The sequence below is a fragment of the Camellia sinensis genome, unplaced genomic scaffold (assembly GCF_055761805.1).
Source record: "Camellia sinensis isolate YWXY unplaced genomic scaffold, ASM5576180v1 Unanchor1, whole genome shotgun sequence".
Lineage (NCBI taxonomy): Eukaryota > Viridiplantae > Streptophyta > Magnoliopsida > Ericales > Theaceae > Camellia > Camellia sinensis.
Genome location: NW_028128987.1, coordinates 30,017,696 through 30,039,736, shown reverse-complemented (window position 1 = coordinate 30,039,736; position 22,041 = coordinate 30,017,696).

The window sequence follows — 22,041 nt, the reverse complement described above, 5'->3', positions numbered from 1 at the left end:
CGAAATAGATGGTTAAGGTATAGTGGTTTCTTGAATGAACTTCCATTTTTAATTTTCTGCAACTTCTATTTTTTGTTTTATTTAACTTCCTTTTTTATTCAAGTTTCTTTTCTACTCAACTTCCTTTTTTATTTAATTTCCAAATCAATCGTCAAGGTATACTGGTTTCTGGATTGAACTTCCATTTTTATTCAATTTACTTTTCTATTTAACTTCCTTTTTTATTTAATTTCCAAATAGAACGTTATGGTATAGTGGTTTGTTGAATGAACTTCCATTTTTAATTTTCTGCCGTTTCCATTTTTATTTTTTTTCAACCTCATTTTTTATTCAAGTTTCTTTTCTATTCAACTTCCTTTTTTATTTAATTTCCAAATAGAACGTTAAGGTATAATGGTTTCTGGATTGAACTTAGATTTTTAATTTTATGCAACTTTCATTTTTTTTTTTATTCGACTTCCATTTTTATTCAATTTACTTTTCTATTAAACTTCCTTTTTTATTTAATTTCCAAATATATCGTTAAGGTATAGTGGTTTCTTGAATGAACTTCCAATTTTAATTTTCTGCAACTTCCATTTTTAGTTCTATTCAACTTCATTTTTTATTCAAGCTTCTTTTCTATTCAACTTCCTTTTTTATTTAATTTCCAAATATATCGTTAAGGTATAGTGGTTTCTTGAATGAACTTCCAATTTTAATTTTCTGCAACTTCCATTTTTATTTCTATTCAACTTCATTTTTTATTTAAACTTCTTTTCTATTCAACTTCCTTTTTTATTTAATTTCCAAATAGATCGTTAAGGTATAATGGTTTCTGGATTGAACTTAGATTTTTAATTTTATGCAACTTTCATTTTTATTTTTATTCAACTTCCATTTTTACTGAATTTTCTTTTCTATTAAAGTTCCTTTCTTATTTAATTTGCAAATAGATCGTTAAGGTATAGTGGTTTCTTTAATGAGCTTCCTTTTTTAATTCTTTACAACTTCCATTTTTATTTTTATTCAACTTCCATTTTTATTCAAGTTATTTTCCTATTCAACTTCCATTATTATTTAATTTCCAAATAGATCGTTAAGGTATAGTGGTTTCTTGAAGGAACATTCATTTTTAATTTTCTGCAACTTCCATTTTTATTCAAGTTATTTTTCTATTCAACTTCCTTTTTTATTTAATTTCCAAATAGATGGTTAAGGTATAGTGGTTTCTGGATTGAACTTCCATTTTTAATTTTATGCAACTTTCACTTTTCTTTTTATTCAACTTCCATTTTTATTCAATTTCCTTTTCTATTAAACTTCCTTTTTTATTTAATTTCCAAATAGAACGTTAAGGTATAGTGGTTTCTTTAATGAACTTCCATTTTTAATTTTATGCAACTTCCATTTATATTTTTATTCAACTTCCATTTTTTATCAAGTTATTTTCCTTTTCAACTTCCATTTTTATTTAAGTTCCTAATAGATCGTTAAGGTATTGTGGTTTCTTGAATAAACTTCCATTTTTAATTTTCTGAAACTTCCATTTTTATTTTTATTTAACTTCCCTTTTTATACAAGTTTCTTTTCTACTCGACTTCCTTTTTTATTTAATTTCCAAATAGATCGTTAAGGTATACTGGTTTTTGGATTGAACTTCCATTTTTAATTTTCTGCAGCTTCTATTTTTATTTTTATTCAACTTCCATTTTTATTCAATTTACTTTTCTGTTTAACTTCCTTTTTTATGTAATTTCCAAATAGATCACTAAGGTATAGTGGTTTCTTGAATGAACTTCCATTTTTAATTTTCTGCAACTTCCGTTTTTATTATTATTCAACTTCCATTTTTATTCAAGTTATTTTTCTATTCAACTTCATTTTTTATTTAATTTTCTAATAGATCGTTAAGGTATAGTGATTTCTTGAATGAACTTCTATTTTTAATTTTCTGCAACTTCCATTTTTATTTTTATTTAACTTCCTTTTTCATTCAAGTTTCTTTTCTACTCAACTTCCTTTTTTATTTAATTTCCAAATAGATCGTTAAGGTATAGTCGTTTCTTGAATGAACTTCCATTTTTAATTTTCTGCAACTTCCATTTTTATTTTTATTTAACTTCCCTTTTCAATCAAGTTTCTTTTCTACTCAACTTCCTTTCTTATTTAATTACCACATAGATCGTTAAGGTATAATGGTTTCTGGATTGAACTTAGATTTTTAATTTTATGCAACTTTCATTTTTATTTTTATACAACTTCCATTTTTATTCAATTTTCTTTTCTATTAAAGTTCTTTTTTTATTTAATTTCCAAATAGATCGTTAAGGTATAGTGGTTTCTTTAATGAACTTCCATTTTTAATTTTGTACAACTTCCATTTTTATTTTTATTCAACTTCCATTTTTATTCAAGTTATTTTCCTATTCAACTTCCATTTTTATTTAATTTCCAAATAGATTGTTAAGGTATAGTGGTTTCTTGAAAGAACTTCCATTTTTAATTTTCTGCAACTTCCATTTTTATTTTTATTTAACTTCCTTGTTTATTCAAGTTTCTTTTCTAGTCAACTTCCTTTTTTATTTAATTTCCAAGTCGATCATCAAGGTATAGTGGTTTTTGGATTGAACTTCCATTTTTTTTTATTCGACTTCCATTTTTATTCAATTTACTTTTCTATTAAACTTCCTTTTTTATTTAATTTCCAAATATATCGTTAAGGTATAGTGGTTTCTTGAATGAACTTCCAATTTTAATTTTCTACAACTTCCATTTTTAGTTCTATTCAACTTCATTTTTTATTCAAGCTTCTTTTCTATTCAACTTCCTTTTTTATTTAATTTCCAAATATATCGTTAAGGTATAGTGGTTTCTTGAATGAACTTCCAATTTTAATTTTCTGCAACTTCCATTTTTATTTCTATTCAACTTCATTTTTTATTTAAACTTCTTTTCTATTCAACTTCCTTTTTTATTTAATTTCCAAATAGATCGTTAAGGTATAATGGTTTCTGGATTGAACTTAGATTTTTAATTTTATGCAACTTTCATTTTTATTTTTATTCAACTTCCATTTTTAATGAATTTTCTTTTCTATTAAAGTTCCTTTCTTATTTAATTTGCAAATAGATCGTTAAGGTATAGTGGTTTCTTTAATGAGCTTCCTTTTTTAATTCTTTACAACTTCCATTTTTATTTTTATTCAACTTCCATTTTTATTCAAGTTATTTTCCTATTCAACTTCCATTATTATTTAATTTCCAAATAGATCGTTAAGGTATAGTGGTTTCTTGAAGGAACATTCATTTTTAATTTTCTGCAACTTCCATTTTTATTCAAGTTATTTTTCTATTCAACTTCCTTTTTTATTTAATTTCCAAATAGATGGTTAAGGTATAGTGGTTTCTGGATTGAACTTCCATTTTTAATTTTATGCAACTTTCACTTTTCTTTTTATTCAACTTCCATTTTTATTCAATTTCCTTTTCTATTAAACTTCCTTTTTTATTTAATTTCCAAATAGAACGTTAAGGTATAGTGGTTTCTTTAATGAACTTCCATTTTTAATTTTATGCAACTTCCATTTATATTTTTATTCAACTTCCATTTTTTATCAAGTTATTTTCCTTTTCAACTTCCATTTTTATTTAAGTTCCTAATAGATCGTTAAGGTATTGTGGTTTCTTGAATAAACTTCCATTTTTAATTTTCTGAAACTTCCATTTTTATTTTTATTTAACTTCCCTTTTTATACAAGTTTCTTTTCTACTCGACTTCCTTTTTTATTTAATTTCCAAATAGATCGTTAAGGTATACTGGTTTTTGGATTGAACTTCCATTTTTAATTTTCTACAGCTTCTATTTTTATTTTTATTCAACTTCCATTTTTATTCAATTTACTTTTCTATTTAACTTCCTTTTTTATGTAATTTCCAAATAGATCACTAAGGTATAGTGGTTTCTTGAATGAACTTCCATTTTTAATTTTCTGCAACTTCCGTTTTTATTATTATTCAACTTCCATTTTTATTCAAGTTATTTTTCTATTCAACTTCATTTTTTATTTAATTTTCTAATAGATCGTTAAGGTATAGTGATTTCTTGAATGAACTTCTATTTTTAATTTTCTGCAACTTCCATTTTTATTTTTATTTAACTTCCTTTTTCATTCAAGTTTCTTTTCTACTCAACTTCCTTTTTTATTTAATTTCCAAATAGATCGTTAAGGTATAGTCGTTTCTTGAATGAACTTCCATTTTTAATTTTCTGCAACTTCCATTTTTATTTTTATTTAACTTCCCTTTTCAATCAAGTTTCTTTTCTACTCAACTTCCTTTCTTATTTAATTACCACATAGATCGTTAAGGTATAATGGTTTCTGGATTGAACTTAGATTTTTAATTTTATGCAACTTTCATTTTTATTTTTATACAACTTCCATTTTTATTCAATTTTCTTTTCTATTAAAGTTCTTTTTTTATTTAATTTCCAAATAGATCGTTAAGGTATAGTGGTTTCTTTAATGAACTTCCATTTTTAATTTTGTACAACTTCCATTTTTATTTTTATTCAACTTCCATTTTTATTCAAGTTATTTTCCTATTCAACTTCCATTTTTATTTAATTTCCAAATAGATTGTTAAGGTATAGTGGTTTCTTGAAAGAACTTCCATTTTTAATTTTCTGCAACTTCCATTTTTATTTTTATTTAACTTCCTTGTTTATTCAAGTTTCTTTTCTAGTCAACTTCCTTTTTTATTTAATTTCCAAGTCGATCATCAAGGTATAGTGGTTTTTGGATTGAACTTCCATTTTTTTTTATTCGACTTCCATTTTTATTCAATTTACTTTTCTATTAAACTTCCTTTTTTATTTAATTTCCAAATATATCGTTAAGGTATAGTGGTTTCTTGAATGAACTTCCAATTTTAATTTTCTGCAACTTCCATTTTCAGTTCTATTCAACTTCATTTTTTATTCAAGCTTCTTTTCTATTCAACTTCCTTTTTTATTTAATTTCCAAATATATCGTTAAGGTATAGTGGTTTCTTGAATGAACTTCCAATTTTAATTTTCTGCAACTTCCATTTTTATTTCTATTCAACTTCATTTTTTATTTAAACTTCTTTTCTATTCAACTTCCTTTTTTATTTAATTTCCAAATAGATCGTTAAGGTATAATGGTTTCTGGATTGAACTTAGATTTTTAATTTTATGCAACTTTCATTTTTATTTTTATTCAACTTCCATTTTTATTGAATTTTCTTTTCTATTAAAGTTCCTTTCTTATTTAATTTGCAAATAGATCGTTAAGGTATAGTGGTTTCTTTAATGAGCTTCCTTTTTTAATTCTTTACAACTTCCATTTTTATTTTTATTCAACTTCCATTTTTATTCAAGTTATTTTCCTATTCAACTTCCATTATTATTTAATTTCCAAATAGATCGTTAAGGTATAGTGGTTTCTGGAATGAACTTCCATTTTTAATTTTCTGCAACTTCCATTTTTATTTTTATTCAGCTTCCATTTTTATTCATGTTATTTTTCTATTCAACTTCCTTTTTTATTTAATTTCCAAATAGATGGTTAAGGTATAGTGGTTTCTGGATTGAACTTCCATTTTTAATTTTATGCAACTTTCACTTTTCTTTTTATTCAACTTCCATTTTTATTCAATTTACTTTTCTATTAAACTTCCTTTTTTATTTAATTTCTAAATAGATCGTTAAGGTATAGTGGTTTCTTTAATGAACCTCCATTTTTAATTTTATGCAACTTCCATTTATATTTTTATTCTACTTCCATTTTTTATCAAGTTATTTTTCTATTGAACTTCCTTCCGTATTTAAGTTCCTAATAGATCGTTAAGGTATAGTGGTTTCATGAATGAACTTCCATTTTTATTTTTATTTAACTTCCTTTTTTATACAAGTTTCTTTTCTACTCAACTTCCTTTTTTATTTAATTTCCAAATAGATCGTTAAGGTATACTGGTTTCGGGATTGAACTTCCATTTTTAATTTTCTGCAACTTCCATTTTTATTTTTATTCAACTTCTACTTTTATTCAATTTACTTTTGTATTTAACTTCATTTTTTATTTAATTTCCAAATAGATCACTAAGGTATAGTGGTTTTTTGAATGAACTTCAATTTTTAATTTTCTGCAACTTCCGTTTTTATTATTTTTCAACTTCCATTTTTATTCAAGTTATTTTTCTATTCAACTTCCTTTTTTTATTTAATTTCCTAATAGATTGTTAAGGTATACTGATTTCTTGAATGAACTTCTATTTTTAATTTTCTGCAACTTCCATTTTTATTTTTATTTAACTTCCTTTTTCATTCAAGTTTCTTTTCTACTCAACTTCCTTTTTTATTTAATTTCCAAATAGGTCGTTAAGGTATAGTCGTTTCATGAATAAACTTCCATTTTTAATTTTCTGCAACTTCTATTTTTATTTTTATTTTACTTTCTTTTTCAATCAAGTTTCTTTTCTACTCAACTTCCTTTTTTATTTAATTTCCAAATAGATTGTTAAGGTATAGTGGTTTCTGGATTGAACTTCTATTTTTAATTTTATGCAACTTTCATTTTTATTTTTATTCAATTTCCATTTTTATTCAATTTATTTTTCTATTAAACTTCCGTTTTTATTTAATTTCGAAATAGATCGTTAAGGTATAGTGGTTTCCTGAATGAACTTCCATTTTTAATTTTCTGCAACTTCCATTTTTATTTTTATTCAGCTTCTATTTTTATTCAAGTTATTTTTCTATTGAACTTCCTTTTTTCTTGAATTTCCAAATAGATGGTTAAGGTATAGTGGTTTCTGGATTGAACTTCCATTTTTAATTTTATGCAACTTTCACTTTTCTTTTTATTCAACGTCCATTTTTATTCAATTTACTTTTCTATTAAACTTCCTTTTTTATTTAATTTCCAAATAGATCGTTAAGGTATAGTGGTTTCTTTAATGAACTTCCATTTTTAGTTTTATTCAACTTCAATTTTTTATCAAGTTATTTTTCTATTCAACTTCGTTCTTTATTTAAGTTCCTAATAGATCGTTAAGGTATAGTGGTTTCTTGAATGAACTTCAATTTTTAATTTTCTACAACTTCCATTTTTATTTTTATTTAACTTCCTTTTTTATACAAGTTTCTTTTCTACTCAACTTCCTTTTTATTTAATTTCCAAATAGATCGTTAAGGTATACTGGTTTCGGGATTGAACTTCCATTTTTAATTTTCTGCAACTTCCATTTTTATTTTCATTCAACTTCCATTTTTATTCGATTTATGTAGCGATCTCGGATTTACCCTTGTTGTACAGTGATCTGGACATGTGTCCGTGGATGTTGGTAGTTGATTATTATCTTGTTTACATCCTTTTACTTCGTATTTGAGTTATAGGATATGTTGGGCAGGTTTGTTACAGATTGGTTGAGTTTAGAAATCCAAACTAGATGCCCAGTTTTTGACCTGTCCGCTCGAGCGGGGGTTTTGGCGCTCGAGCAGGAATTGCACCCATCCAGTATTTCCTGTGCAGTGTTGGACGCTCGAGCGTGGAGTTGGCCGCTCGAGCGGGGTGTTTGACGCTCGAGCGGGGCGACTGGGTTTAAGTTCCGTGTTTTGACTTTTCAAATCACTTTTTCACTTTCTCTTCTCTCTCCTACTTTTCCAAAAACTCCATTGTTGAGCCTCTCACTCTAGAACTCTACCTTCTCTCTAGGTTTTGATCTAGTAGGAGTGATTTGCTCATCTTTGGCCTTTACAAAAAAGTTGTTGATCGTCGAGGGCTACGTTTTAATCTGAAAATTTCGGGATTTGGAGCACGTTGGGTTTTGTCATCTTCTCCTTTGGGGCTCCGAATTTGAGGTAGGGATATCCTACTCCTCTCTATAGATTTTGTCTTTAAATTTTAGTATTTTGAGACGTTAGGGTTGGTTTGGTAATTTTGTGAAAGTTCGGGGCTTTTGTGTAATTATTTTGAGGGCATTACAATTTACTTTTCTATTTAACTTCCTTTTTTTATTTAATTTCCAAATAGATCACTAAGGTATAGTGGTTTCTTGAATGAACTTCAATTTTTAATTTTCTGCAACTTCCGTTTTCATTATTTTTCAACTTCCATTTTTATTCAAGTTATTTTTCTATTCAACTTCCTTTTTTACTTAATTTCCTAATAGATCGTTAAGGTATAGTGATTTCTTGAATGAACTTCTATTTTTAATTTTCTGCAACTTCCATTTTTATTTTTCTTTAACTTCCTTTTTCATTCAAGTTTCATTTCTACTCAACTTCCTTTTTTATTTAATTTCCAAATAGATCGTTAAGGTATTGTGGTTTCTTGAATGAACTTCCATTTTTAATTTTCTGCAACTTCCATTTTTATTTTTATTTAACTTCCTTTTTCAATCAAGTTTCCTTTCTACTCAACTTCCTTTTTTATTTAATTTCCAAATAGATCGTTAAGGTATAGTGGTTTCTTGAATGAACTTCCATTTTCAATTTTCTGCAACTTCCATTTTTATTTTTATTTAACTTCCTTTTTCAATCAAGTTTCCTTTCTACTCAACTTCCTTTTTTATTTAATTTCCAAATAGATCGTTAAGGTATAGTGGTTTCTGGATTGAACTTCCATTTTTAATTTTATGCTACTTTCATTTTTATTTTTATTCAATTTACTTTTCTATTAAACTTCCATTTTAATTTTCTGCAACTTCCATTTTTTTTTTATTCGACTTCCATTTTTATTCAAGTTATTTTTCTATTCGACTTCCTTTTTTATTTAATTTCCAAATAGATCGTGAAGGTACAGTAGTTTCTTGAATGAACTTCCATTTTTATTCAAGTTATTTTTCTATTCGACTTCCTTTTTTATTTAATTTCCAAATAGATCGTCAAGGTATAGTGGTTTCTCGAATGAACTTCCATTTTTAATTTTTTGCAACATCCATTTTTATTTTTATTTAACTTCTTTTTTCAATTAAGTTTCTTTTCTACTCAACTTCATTTTTTATTTAATTTCCAAATAGTCGTTAAGGTATAGTGGTTTCTGGATTGAACTTCAATTTTTAATTTTATGCAACTTTCATTTTTATTTTTATTCAACTTCCATTTTTATTCAATTTACTCCTCTATTAAACTTCCTTTTTTATTTAATTTCCAAATAGACAGTTCAGGTATAGTGGTTTCTTGAATGAACTTCCATTTTTAATTTTATGCAACTTCCATTTTTATTTTTATTCGAATTCCATTTTTATTCAAGTCACTTTTCTATTCAACTTCTTTTTTTATTTAATTTCCAAATAGATCGTTAAGGTATAGTGGTTTATTAAATGAACTTCCATTTTTAATTTTTTGCAACTTGCATTTTTATTTTTATTTAACTTCCTTTTTCATTCAAGTTTCTTTTCTACTCAACTTCCTTTTTTTATTCAATTTCCAAATAGATCGTTAACATACAGTGGTTTCTTGAATGAACTTCCATTTTTAATTTTCTGCAACTTCCATTTTTATTTTTATTCGACTTCCATTTTTATTCAAGTTATTTTTCTATTCGACTTCCAATTTTATTTAATTTCCAAATAGATCGTTAAGGTATAGTGGTTTCTTGAATGAACTTCCAATTTTAATTTTCTTCAACTTCCATTTTTATTTCTATTCAACTTCTTTTTTTATTCAAGTTTCTTTTCTATTCAACTTCTGTAACGCCCTCAAAATAATAACATTAAACCCATCAATAGAGCCATGCATTGATATATAAAAGTTCCACATTCTTCCATTTATCAGAGTTTCATTACAAAAAGTGTTACATGTTAACAACAAAAGCAAATGCCCTAAAGGCTTACAGCTTTCCAAGTTAACACTTGGTTACAACAAGAGAGTACTAACTCAATTTACACATTAAGCCCTTGGCTTGAATATACATGCAATACATCAAAAATAAAGCGACAAAAGTCCGCCTGCCTCTAGCCTCCCAAGCTACGTCCTTAGAGGTGGCATGCTACCTGCACCTGAAAATGATATTCCCATATAGGGTGAGCCATAGCCCAGTAGAAATACTAAACCAAATATGAACAATGACTAAAAGATTAGCAGTTGATAGATGGTCAACACTGATACCTTCCCTTATCACATTTTACATTTTCATGACATATAAGTCCATGTCACAACTCATTTTCCAATTCCTTTCAGTTCTCAAATTACAACCATGGCTCAGAACCTGGCCAAACAACCCGTATGAGACCGCAACTCATATCAAACACTTCCCATTTCATATTAGATAAGCATACTAGCTATATCACACAACAACAGATACGCATACAAGCTATATCATCACTTCCATAGATATGCATATGAGCACTATCACACTTCCAATGACAAGCATATGAGCTCTGTCAACACATTAATAGATAAGCATATGAGCTCTATCTATGGAGTCCATCCCCTATCTCCTCCCAACACATCCGGTTTAGAGGTCCATCCCCTATCTTCCCCTAAACCGTGGAGTACATCCCCTATCTCCTCCAACACAACACAATGCATATAAACAACAATTATACACATCATCACACAATACATAAATTTAATGTATTCTTTCAATCGTCAATCTCAATGACACATTCCAGTGATTAGTTACAGTTTGCCTAATCATCATGCATTGTCTACAACAATCACGACTATCCTCCACCGATAGCCCAAGCAGTTATTTCTATACAGAAAATAAATGCAACAATGGACATATAATAAACATTTCAACTAGGTGAGTGATAAATAATCCAACTACACCCTCTAACCCCTTCCCTTTTCATTTTTCACTTTCTCAATTCAATTCCTCATTTCCAACAATTAATTATACAAATTAATCAATCAATGTAATTAGGACATTTTCCATAATTAACATTACAACCCTTAGGTTCCATTTTCATTAATGTTTCAACATTAATTCCACTTTCCCATGCCAAACATACATTTAGGTCTTATGTAAATAAAAACCCCAACTTGTAAAATTTACGCAAAGGCCCCAAACTTTCACAAAATTACCAAACCTTCCCCAACATCTCAAACTACTAAAATTTAAAGACAAAGCTCATAGTAAGGAGTAGGTTATCCCTACCTCGAAGTTAGAGCTCGGATGGAGAAGAGACCAAAACCAAAGTGCTCCAAAGACCGAGATTTTCAGATCAAAACGACGCCCTCGACGATCAACACAACTTTTACAAAGGCCAAAGAGAAGAAGGACACTCTAACTAGATCAAACACTAGGGAGAAGGGAGTATCTAGAGAGAGAGGCTCTCAAAAATGGTTTTTAGAAAAAGTAGGAGAGAGAAAGAAAAGCAAAAAGTGATTTGAAATCACCCAGCGGAAAGCTCAAATACGTATTGTCCGCTCGAGCGGAGAACACGACGCTCGAGCGCCAAGGACAAAACTCTGGACACGCTCGAGCGCAATAAGGCCCGCTCGAGCGTGAAAACCAGTCCGCTCGAGCGCAGATTTCCACCTCCCAGAACTTACACCCAGGAAGTACTACCTGCTCGAGCGCCAACAGACCCGCTCGAGCGCCACCGCTCGATCGTAAAGAAACCTGCTCGAGCGCAGAAATCACCTCTGCAGAAGTTTTGCAGAAACCTGAAATACTGGAGGTATGCAATCCCCGCTCGAGCGCCATAATACCCGCTCGAGCGCTAGACTAGAAACCAAACTCCGCTCGAGCGCAAAATGACCCGCTCGAGCGTAACACCAAAAACCTGGACAACAAGGATAAAGACCAAGGCTTAATCCACCTGTAACAACTCTCCCCAAAACAACCTAAAACTCAATCAATGAAATTTAAGGACGACAACAAGACAGATATCACTACCAACTGCACGGAACAGAGTCCGGAATACAACAGAACAGTAAAGGGATAACCGGGATCGCTATAACCCTCCCCCCTTAAAGAATTTCGTCCCCGAAATTAAACACAAGTTTTTTTCAAAAGCAGGTTTTCTCCATTCTCAACAATATTACAACATAATATTAAACAACCCGACCTACTACCAGTCAATTCCATCTCTTTTCAAGAGGCATCTCACATCATATGTTACACGTTCATTATTAACATGCAATTTTCTTCAATTTCCAACCATTTCCAACATACATGGTTTACATTTCATATCATAATCAATATACATGATATAACTCCAGTTCTATAGTATAGCCAACAAATGCAACATTATAATCAACCCCCATATCGAGGCGAGTTCTACAACATACTTCCATTAAACCAAAACATTACCAATGTTTTACAACTTAAGACATATATAAAGCTCTTAAGTCCACCACTATTACAAAATTTAAAAACAAGATTACTCATCAACAAACAAGTCCGGATATTTTTCACGGACTTCCAACTCACGTTCCCAAGTGGCTTCCTCCACTCCGTGATGTCTCCACAAGACCTTCACCAAAGGAATGGTCTTGTTACGCAGGACCTGATCCCGCTTATCTAAGACCTGAACCGGTCTCTCCTCATACGAGGCATCCTCGTCTACCTCTAAGTCGGTCCAATCCAATACATGTGATGGATCCGGCTTATACTTCCGAAGCATACTCACATGAAACACGTCATGCACTCCGGACAACTGCGGCGGTAAGGCTAACCGATAAGCAACCTCGCCAATCCTCTCAAGGATCTCAAAAGGCCCAATGAACCGAGGGGACAACTTCCCACTCTTCCCAAACCTCATCAAACCTCGTCTAGGTGATATCTTCAGAAAGACATGATCACCTACCTCAAACGCCAAAGGCCTCCTCCTACGGTCAGCATAAGATTTCTGACGGCTCTGGGCTGTAACAAGCCTCCTACGGATAAGCTCAACTTTCTCCGTCGTCTCCCTAACCAACTCAGGACCCAACAAAGGTGCATCACCCACCTCGGCCCAACACACTGGAGACCTACACGGTCGGCCGTACAAGGCCTCAAACGGTGCCATACCGATACTAGACTGAAAACTGTTGTTGTAAGCAAACTCTACCAATAGCAAGTGTCTCTCCCACGTCCCACTGAAGTCTATGACACAACCTCGAAGCATATCCTCAAGGATCTGAATAGTACGCTCGGACTGCCCGTCAGTTTGCGGATGGTAAGCCGTACTAAAGGTCAACTTAGTGCCCAAGGCACTCTGCAAACTCTGCCACAACCTGGCAGTAAAACAAGGATCTCTATCTGAGACGATCGTCACTGGGACCCCGTGCAACCTCACTATGTCCCGAATATACAAGTCGGCAAGATGATCTACCGAATCTCTCATGCGTATAGGAATGAAGTGCGCCGACTTAGTCAACCGATCTACAACCACCCAAATAGCATCACTACCCCGCTGAGTCCTCGGAAGACCTACAACGAAGTCCATAGTGACATGCTCCCACTTCCACTCGGCAATAGGCAAGGGTTGCAACAAACCCGCTGGCCTCTGATGCTCGGCCTTCACTTGCTGGCAAGTAAGGCACTTCGATACAAAAACAGCCACATCTCTCTTCATACCCCGCCACCAAAACTGGCGACCCAAATCCCGATACATCTTAATACCTCCGGGATGCACTGCAAGACGTGAATGGTGAAACTCTCGGAGTACTTCCTCTCGGCAAGACTCCGGCACAAACAAACGGTCTCGGTATCTCACACTCAGGTTGGGATACACCGTCAAACCTTTCTCAACCTTCCCACTGGAGATCCTCTCTTGGAAGAATTCTACCTCAAGGTCACCTCTCTGTGCCTCTAACACTCTAGTCACAAGTGTGGGCTGTGCAACAACAGAAAACAAGGTCGCAGCCTCAACGGATTCGCCTAGTAGCAAATCAAACTCGCCAAGTGCTCCCAACATCTCCCATTCTCGGATGGCAATACAAGCTACATCACTAATGGATTTCCTACTAAGGGCATCGGCCACAACGTTGGCCTTTCCCGGGTGATAGTGTAACTCAAAGTCATAGTCCTCAATGAACTCCATCTATCTCCTCTGCCTCAGATTCAAGTCTCTCTGTGTAAACAGATACTTCAAACTCTTGTGGTCCGAGAACACTTCGAACCTCTCACCATAAAGGTAGTGCCTCCAAATTTTCAAGGCAAAGATCACTGCTGCTAACTCTAGGTCGTGTGTAGGGTAATTCTTCTCGTGAATTTTCAACTGACGTGAGCCATAAGCTACCACGCTCCCCTCTTGCATCAACACACAACCCAAACCCTCTCGTGAGGCATCACAATAAATCGCATAACCCAACCCTCTCTCCGGAATAATCAAAATCGGAGCGGTGGTCAATCTAACTTTCAACTCTTGAAACGACTTTTCACAAGTCTCACTCCACACAAACTTGACCCCCTTCCGAGTCATCCTAGTCAACGGTGACGCTAACCTGGAGAAATCTTTCACAAACCGGCGGTAATACCCAGCCAATCCCAGAAAATTGCGGATCTCAAACACACTCTTAGGCTGTGCCCAATCTTGCACTGCCTCTACCTTGGACGTATCAACAGACACTCCTTCCCCGGATACCACGTGGCCTAAAAACTTGACTTCCCTCAGCCAGAACTCACACTTCCTAAACTTGGCATACAGCCTATGGGCTTTAATTAACTCAAGCACCACTCTCAAGTGTGCCTCATGCTCCTCCTTAGAAGACGAATAAACAAGAATGTCGTCCACGAAAACGACTACAAATCGATCCAAGAATTCCCGGAAGATCCGGTTCATCAAGTCCATAAAGACTGCCGGTGCGTTGGTAAGCCCAAATGGCATCACCAAAAACTCATAATGGCCATACCGTGTATGGAATGCCGTCTTAGGAATATCCTCCTCCCTGACCCTCAACTGGTGGTAACCCGATCTTAAGTCTATCTTAGAGAAACAACGGGAACCCTTCAACTGGTCAAACAAATCATCTATACGGGGCATAGGGTACTTATTCTTAACCGTAGCCCGATTCAACTTTCGGTAGTCTATACATAATCTCAAGGCACCATCTTTCTTTTTAGCAAAGAGGGCCGGTGCTCCCCGCGGTAAAACACTAGGGCGAACAAAACCCTTATCTAACAATTCCTGGAGCTAAACCTTCAACTCAACCAACTCTGCTGGAGCAAAACGGTAAGGTGCCATAGAAATCGGCGCCGTGCCGGGCACTAAATCAATAGAGAACTCTATCTCTCGGTGAGGTGGCAAACTAACAAGGTCTTCGGGAAAGACATCCGAATACTCACAAACCACCCTCGGCAATACAACATGGGTCTCATCACACTCACCACTCTCAAAGCTAGCAAGTAGACCACTAAGCTCACTTCGCCCTCGCGAATCATACCCCGGTGGCAAAACACAACCAACCCGGTCTCCCAAGAAATGAAACCACTCCCCGCTCAAGGTACATAACGTGACCCTCTGGCGGTAGCAATCGATAACAGCCCGGTATGATGATAGCCAGTCCATACCCAGAATAACATCAAAACCCTTCATGGGCATGACCACAAAAGGAAAAGGAAGCCTATGGTCGGCGACCTCTATATCACAACCTCTAACACCCTGTTTCAAGATCAGTTCACCCCCAAGAGGCGACACTACACAAATAGGAGATGCTAACTGTGCTAACTCCAACTCCAAAACAGATGCAAATGCAGCAGATACAAAAGAATGAGATGCACCCGTATCAATCAACACACTAGCAACCGAGTTGCAAAATAGAAAAGTACCTCTCACTACCGATGGAGTCGGTACTAAATCCTGCGCGGTAACAGCATACACGCGCCCTGTAGGCTCCTGATCTACCTGCTCACCTCTAGGAGCATACGACTGCTGCACTGATTGGGACGACGAAGCCCCCGAATTGGCCCTCGAGGCCTGCACAGACTGAGCTGGCTGAAAACCCTGCGTCTGCCAAGAACCAGACGCTCCCGAAGTAGCGCTCAACTGCGGGCAATACCTCTTCAGGTGCCCGGGCTGACCACACTGATAGCAAGACAAAGGCTGGCCTCTGCCCTAACTCTGGCCCTGAGGTCTAGCTGATGAAGAAGCAGCTCGCTGACCCCCTCCCTTCTGCGGACAAACTGAAGACTTGTGACCCAGCTGGCCACACGCAAAACAAGTCAGGCCTCCCTGACTACCTCTCCCCGAGCCTGCACTCGGCACCGGAAAGGTCGATCTAGCAACTCCTTCCTGAGATTGCAGAGGGTTAGAACCCCTCTGTCTCCTGCCATCACCCTGACCATCTTGGCTCCTCTTGAAGCCTCTCTGCCCCTCATCCTCCTCTTGCATCATGAGCTCCATATGAGCTGCAGCATCCACTAGGTGTCTATACTCTCGAATGTAAGATCCACCAACTCTCAGCTTGAGGCCCCGCCTCAACTTCCGCTCAAACTCATAGCAACGACGTTCTTCGGACGCCACCAACTCGGGTGCAAACCTGGACAAACTAGTGAATGTGGCCTCAAACTCTGCCACAGACATACCCTGCTGATTAAGCCGGCTAAACTGATCCCTCAGCTTCTCCCTAGCCACTGCTGATAAGAACCTCTCCTGGAAAGCATTCACAAACGCCTCCCATGTACCACCAACACGAGCCTTCTCGTACTTCCACCATTGACCCGCATCTCCCTTCAGCTGGAAGGATGCCAAGGTCACTTTCAGTGCCCCGTCCTCGATGCCAAGCATCTCGAACGTCTTACTCATCTGTTCTAGCCACTCGTCAGCCTTTAGTGGCTCCTTTGGATCCCCAACAAACTCCTCCGGATTAGACCGGAAGAACTCTCTCTTCAAGAAAGAGGGCCCTACCTCAGCTGCCTGATTCCCAGCTCTGAGTATACCCAAAGCTCTTGCTATCTCTCGTGCCAAGGCACTCATAGCCTGCTGACCCGCTGGCTCGGCCACGTTGGCCTGACCAACTCCCTCCTGTACTGCCGGAACCTCCTCCGGTAACGGTGCTTCCTGCCTCGCAGGCCTACCACGCCTAGCACCTCTTCCTCGTCCTGACATCCTAATAAAGGTAATACAGAACGTTAGCACATTCACAAATGTGCCAAATCTAAACACTCACGCCCTAATGCATGGACAACTGTAATTCACTCCACGTAAGCACATAAACACATAAGCACTTACGAATTTTATTTCCGGATAATGACAGTCCCGAGGCATTACTAGAGTTCCGGTTAGAAACAGCATTGATCAAGTGCCTTTCCAACAAGACTCCCAGAAACCCAAGGATCCAATCAACATCCTAGAAATTAAATCCCATACCCACATAGTCACATAAGCATGTTATCAATCAAGCACATAGCATATGATACTACATCTAAGTCTCTATCAAGCGAGACAAACCCATTGTGATACTAATCACTTCCCACGTACCCAAAGTATTCGAACCCGGTACGCTCTGATACCAAGTTGTAACGCCCTCAAAATAATAACATTAAACCCATCAATAGAGCCATGAATTGATATATAAAAGTTCCACATTCTTCCATTTATCAGAGTTTCATTACAAAAAGTGTTACAAGTTAACAACAAAAGCAAATGCCCTAAAGGCTTACAGCTTTCCAAGTTAACACTTGGTTACAACAAGAGAGTACTAACTCAATTTACACATTAAGCCCTTGGCTTGAATATACATGCAATACATCAAAAATAAAGCGACAAAAGTCCGCCTGCCTCTAGCCTCCCAAGCTACGTCCTTGGAGGTGGCATGCTACCTCCCAAGCATACTAGCTATATCACACAACAACAGATACGCATACAAGCTATATCATCACTTCCATAGATATGCATATGAGCACTATCACACTTCCAATGACAAGCATATGAGCTCTGTCAACACATTAATAGATAAGCATATGAGCTCTATCTATGGAGTCCATCCCCTATCTCCTCCAAACACATCCGGTTTAGAGGTCCATCCCCTATCTTCTCCTAAACCGTGGAGTACATCCCCTATCTCCTCCAACACAACACAATGCATATAAACAACAATTATACACATCATCACACAATACATAAATTTAATGTATTCTTTCAATCGTCAATCTCAATGACACATTCCAGTGATTAGTTACAGTTTGCCTAATCATCATGCATTGTCTACAGCAATCACAACTATCCTCCACCGATAGCCCAAGCAGTTATTTCTATACAGAAAATAAATGCAACAATGGACATATAATCAACATTTCAACTAGGTGAGTGATAAATAATCCAACTACACCCTTTAACCCATTCCCTTTTCATTTTCCACTTTCTCAATTCAATTCCTCATTTCCAACAATTAATTATACAAATTAATCAATCAATGTAATTAGGGCATTTTCCATAATTAACATTGCAACCCTTAGGTTCCATTTTCATTAATGTTTCAACATTAATTCCACTTTCCCATGCCAAACATACATTTAGGTCTTATGTAAATAAAAACCCCAACTTGTAAAATTTACGCAAAGGCCCCAAACTTTCACAAAATTACCAAACCTTCCCCAACATCTCAAACTACTAAAATTTAAAGACAAAGCTCATAGTAAGGAGTAGGTTATCCCTACCTCGAAGTTAGAGCTCGGATGGAGAAGAGACCAAAACCAAAGTGCTCCAAAGACTGAGATTTTCAGATCAAAACGACGCCCTCGACGATCAACACAACTTTTACAAAGGCCAAAGAGAAGGAGGACACTCTAACTAGATCAAACCCTAGAGAGAAGGGAGTATCTAGAGAGAGAGGTTCTCAAAAATGGTTTTTAGAAAAAGTAGGAGAGAGAAAGAAAAGCAAAAAGTGATTTGAAATCACCCAGCGGAAAGCTCAAATACGTATTGTCCGCTCGAGCGGAGAACACGACGCTCGAGCGCCAAGGACAAAACTCTGGACACGCTCGAGCGCAATAAGGCCCGCTCGTGCGCCAAGACACAGGAATAAAGCACTTCCGCTCGAGCGTGAAAACCAGTCCGCTCGAGCGCAGATTTCCACCTCCCAGAACTTACACCCAGGAAGTACTACCCGCTCGAGCGCCAACAGACCCGCTCGAGCGCCACCGCTCGATCGTAAAGAAACCCGCTCGAGCGCAGAAATCACCTCTGCAGAAGTTTTGCAGAAACCCGAAATACTGGAGGTATGCAATCCCCGCTCGAGCGCCATAATACCCGCTCGAGCGCAAAATGACCCGCTCGAGCGTAACACCAAAAACCTGGACAACAAGGATAAAGACCAAGGCTTAATCCACCTGTAACAACTCTCCCCAAAACAACCTAAAACTCAATCAATGAAATTTAAGGACGACAACAAGACAGATATCACTACCAACTGCACGGAACAGAGTCCGGAATACAACAGAACAGTAAAGGGATAACCGGGATCGCTATAACTTCTTTTTTTATTTAATTTCCAAATAGATCGTTAAGGTATACTGGTTTCTGGATTGAACATCCATTTTTAATTTTATGCAACTTTCACTTTTCTTTTTATTCAACTTCCATTTTTATTCAATTTACTTTTCTATTAAACTTTCTTTTTTATTTAATTTCCAAATAGATCGTTAAGGTATAGTGGTTTATTTAATGAACTTCCATTTTTAATTTTATGGAACTTCAAATTTTAATTTTCTGCAACTTCTTTTTTTATTCGAGCTTCTTTTCCATTCAACTTCCTTTTTTATTTAATTTCCAAATAGATCGTTAAGGTATAGTGGTTTCTGGATTGAACTTCCATTTTTAATTTTATGAAACTTACATTTTTATTTTTATTCAAATTCCATTTTTATTCAATTTACTTTTTTATTAAACTTCCTTTTCTGTTTAATTTCCAAATACATCGTTACGGTATATTGGTTTTTGAATGAACTTCCATTTTTAATTTTCGGCAACTTCCATTTTTATTTTTATTCGACTTCCATTTTTATTCAATTTACTTTTTTATTCAACTTCCTTTTTTATTTAATTTCTAAATAGATCGTTAAGGTATAGTGGTTTCTGGATTGAACTTCCATTTTTAATTTTCTGCAACTTCTATTTTTATTTCTATTCAACTTCCATTTTTATTCAATTTACTTTTCTATTAAACATCATTTTTTTATTTAATTTCCAAATAGATCGCTAAGGTATAGTGTTTTCTTGAATGAACTTTCATTTTTAATTTTCTGCAACTTACATTTTTCTTTTTATTCGACTTCCATTTTTATTCAATTTACTCTTCTATTAAAATTTCTTTTTTATTTAATTTCCAAATAGATCGTTAAGGTATACTGGTTTCTGGATTGAACATCCATTTTTAATTTTATGCAACTTTCACTTTTCTTTTTATTCAACTTCCATTTTTATTCAATTTACTTTTCTATTAAACTTTCTTTTTTATTTAATTTCCAAATAGATCGTTAAGGTATAGTGGTTTATTTAATGAACTTCCATTTTTAATTTTATGGAACTTCAAATTTTAATTTTCTGCAACTTCTTTTTTTATTCGAGCTTCTTTTCCATTCAACTTCCTTTTTTATTTAATTTCCAAATAGATCGTTAAGGTATAGTGGTTTCTGGATTGAACTTCCATTTTTAATTTTATGAAACTTACATTTTTATTTTTATTCAAATTCCATTTTTATTCAATTTACTTTTTTATTAAACTTCCTTTTCTGTTTAATTTCCAAATACATCGTTACGGTATATTGGTTTTGGAATGAACTTCCATTTTTAATTTTCGGCAACTTCCATTTTTATTTTTATTCGACTTCCATTTTTATTCAATTTACTTTTCTATTCAACTTCCTTTTTTATTTAATTTCTAAATAGATCGTCAAGGTATAGTGGTTTCTGGATTGAACTTCCATTTTTAATTTTCTGCAACTTCTATTTTTATTTCTATTCAACTTCCATTTTTATTCAATTTACTTTTCTATTAAACATCCTTTTTTTATTTAATTTCCATATAGATCGCTAAGGTATAGTGTTTTCTTGAATGAACTTTCATTTTTAATTTTCTGCAACTTACATTTTTATTTTTATTCGACTTCCATTTTTATTCAATTTACTCTTCTATTAAAATTTCTTTTTTATTTAATTTCCAAATAGATCGTTAAGGTATACTGGTTTCTGGATTGAACTTTCTTTTTTAATTTATGCAACTTTCACTTTTCTTTTTATTCAACTTCCATTTTTATTCAATTTACTTTTCTAGTAAAATTCCTTTTTTATTTAATTTCCAAATAGATCGTTAAGGTATAGTGGTTTCTTTAATGAACTTCCATTTTCAATTTTATGGAATTTCCATTTTTATTTTTTTTCAGCTTCCATTTTTATTCAATTATTTTTCTATTCAACTTCCTTTTTTATTTAATTTCGAAATAGATGGTTAAGGTATAGTGGTGTCTTGAAAGAACTTCCATTTTTAATTTTCTACAACTTCCATTTTTAGTTTTATTTAACTTCCTTATTCATTTAAGTTTCTTTTCTACTCAACTTCCTTTTTTATTTAATTTCCAAATCGATCGTCAAGGTATAGTGGTTTCTGGATTGAACTTCCATTTTTTTTTTATTCAACTTCCATTTTTATTCAATTTACTTTTCTATTAAACTTCCTTTTTTATTTAATTTCCAAATATATCGTTAAGGTATAGTGGTTTCTTGATGAACTTCCAATTTTAATTTTTTGCAACTTCCATTTTTATTTCTATTCAACTTCATTTTTTATTCAAGCTTCTTTTCTATTCAACTTCTTTTTTTATTTAATTTCCAAATAGATCGTTACAGTATAATGGTTTCTGGATTGAACTTAGATTTTTAATTTTATGCAACTTTCATTTTTATTTTTATTCAACTTCCATTTTTATTCAATTTTCTTTTCTATTAAAGTTCCTTTTTTATTTAATTTCCAAATAGATCGTTAAGGTATAGTGGTTTCTTTAATGAACTTCCATTTTTAATTTTGTGCAACTTCCATTTTTATTCAAGTTATTTTCCTATTCAACTTCCATTTTTATTTAATTTCCAAATAGATCGTTAAGGTATAGTGGTTTCTTGAATGAACTTCCATTTTTAATTTTCTGCAACTTCCATTTTTATTTTT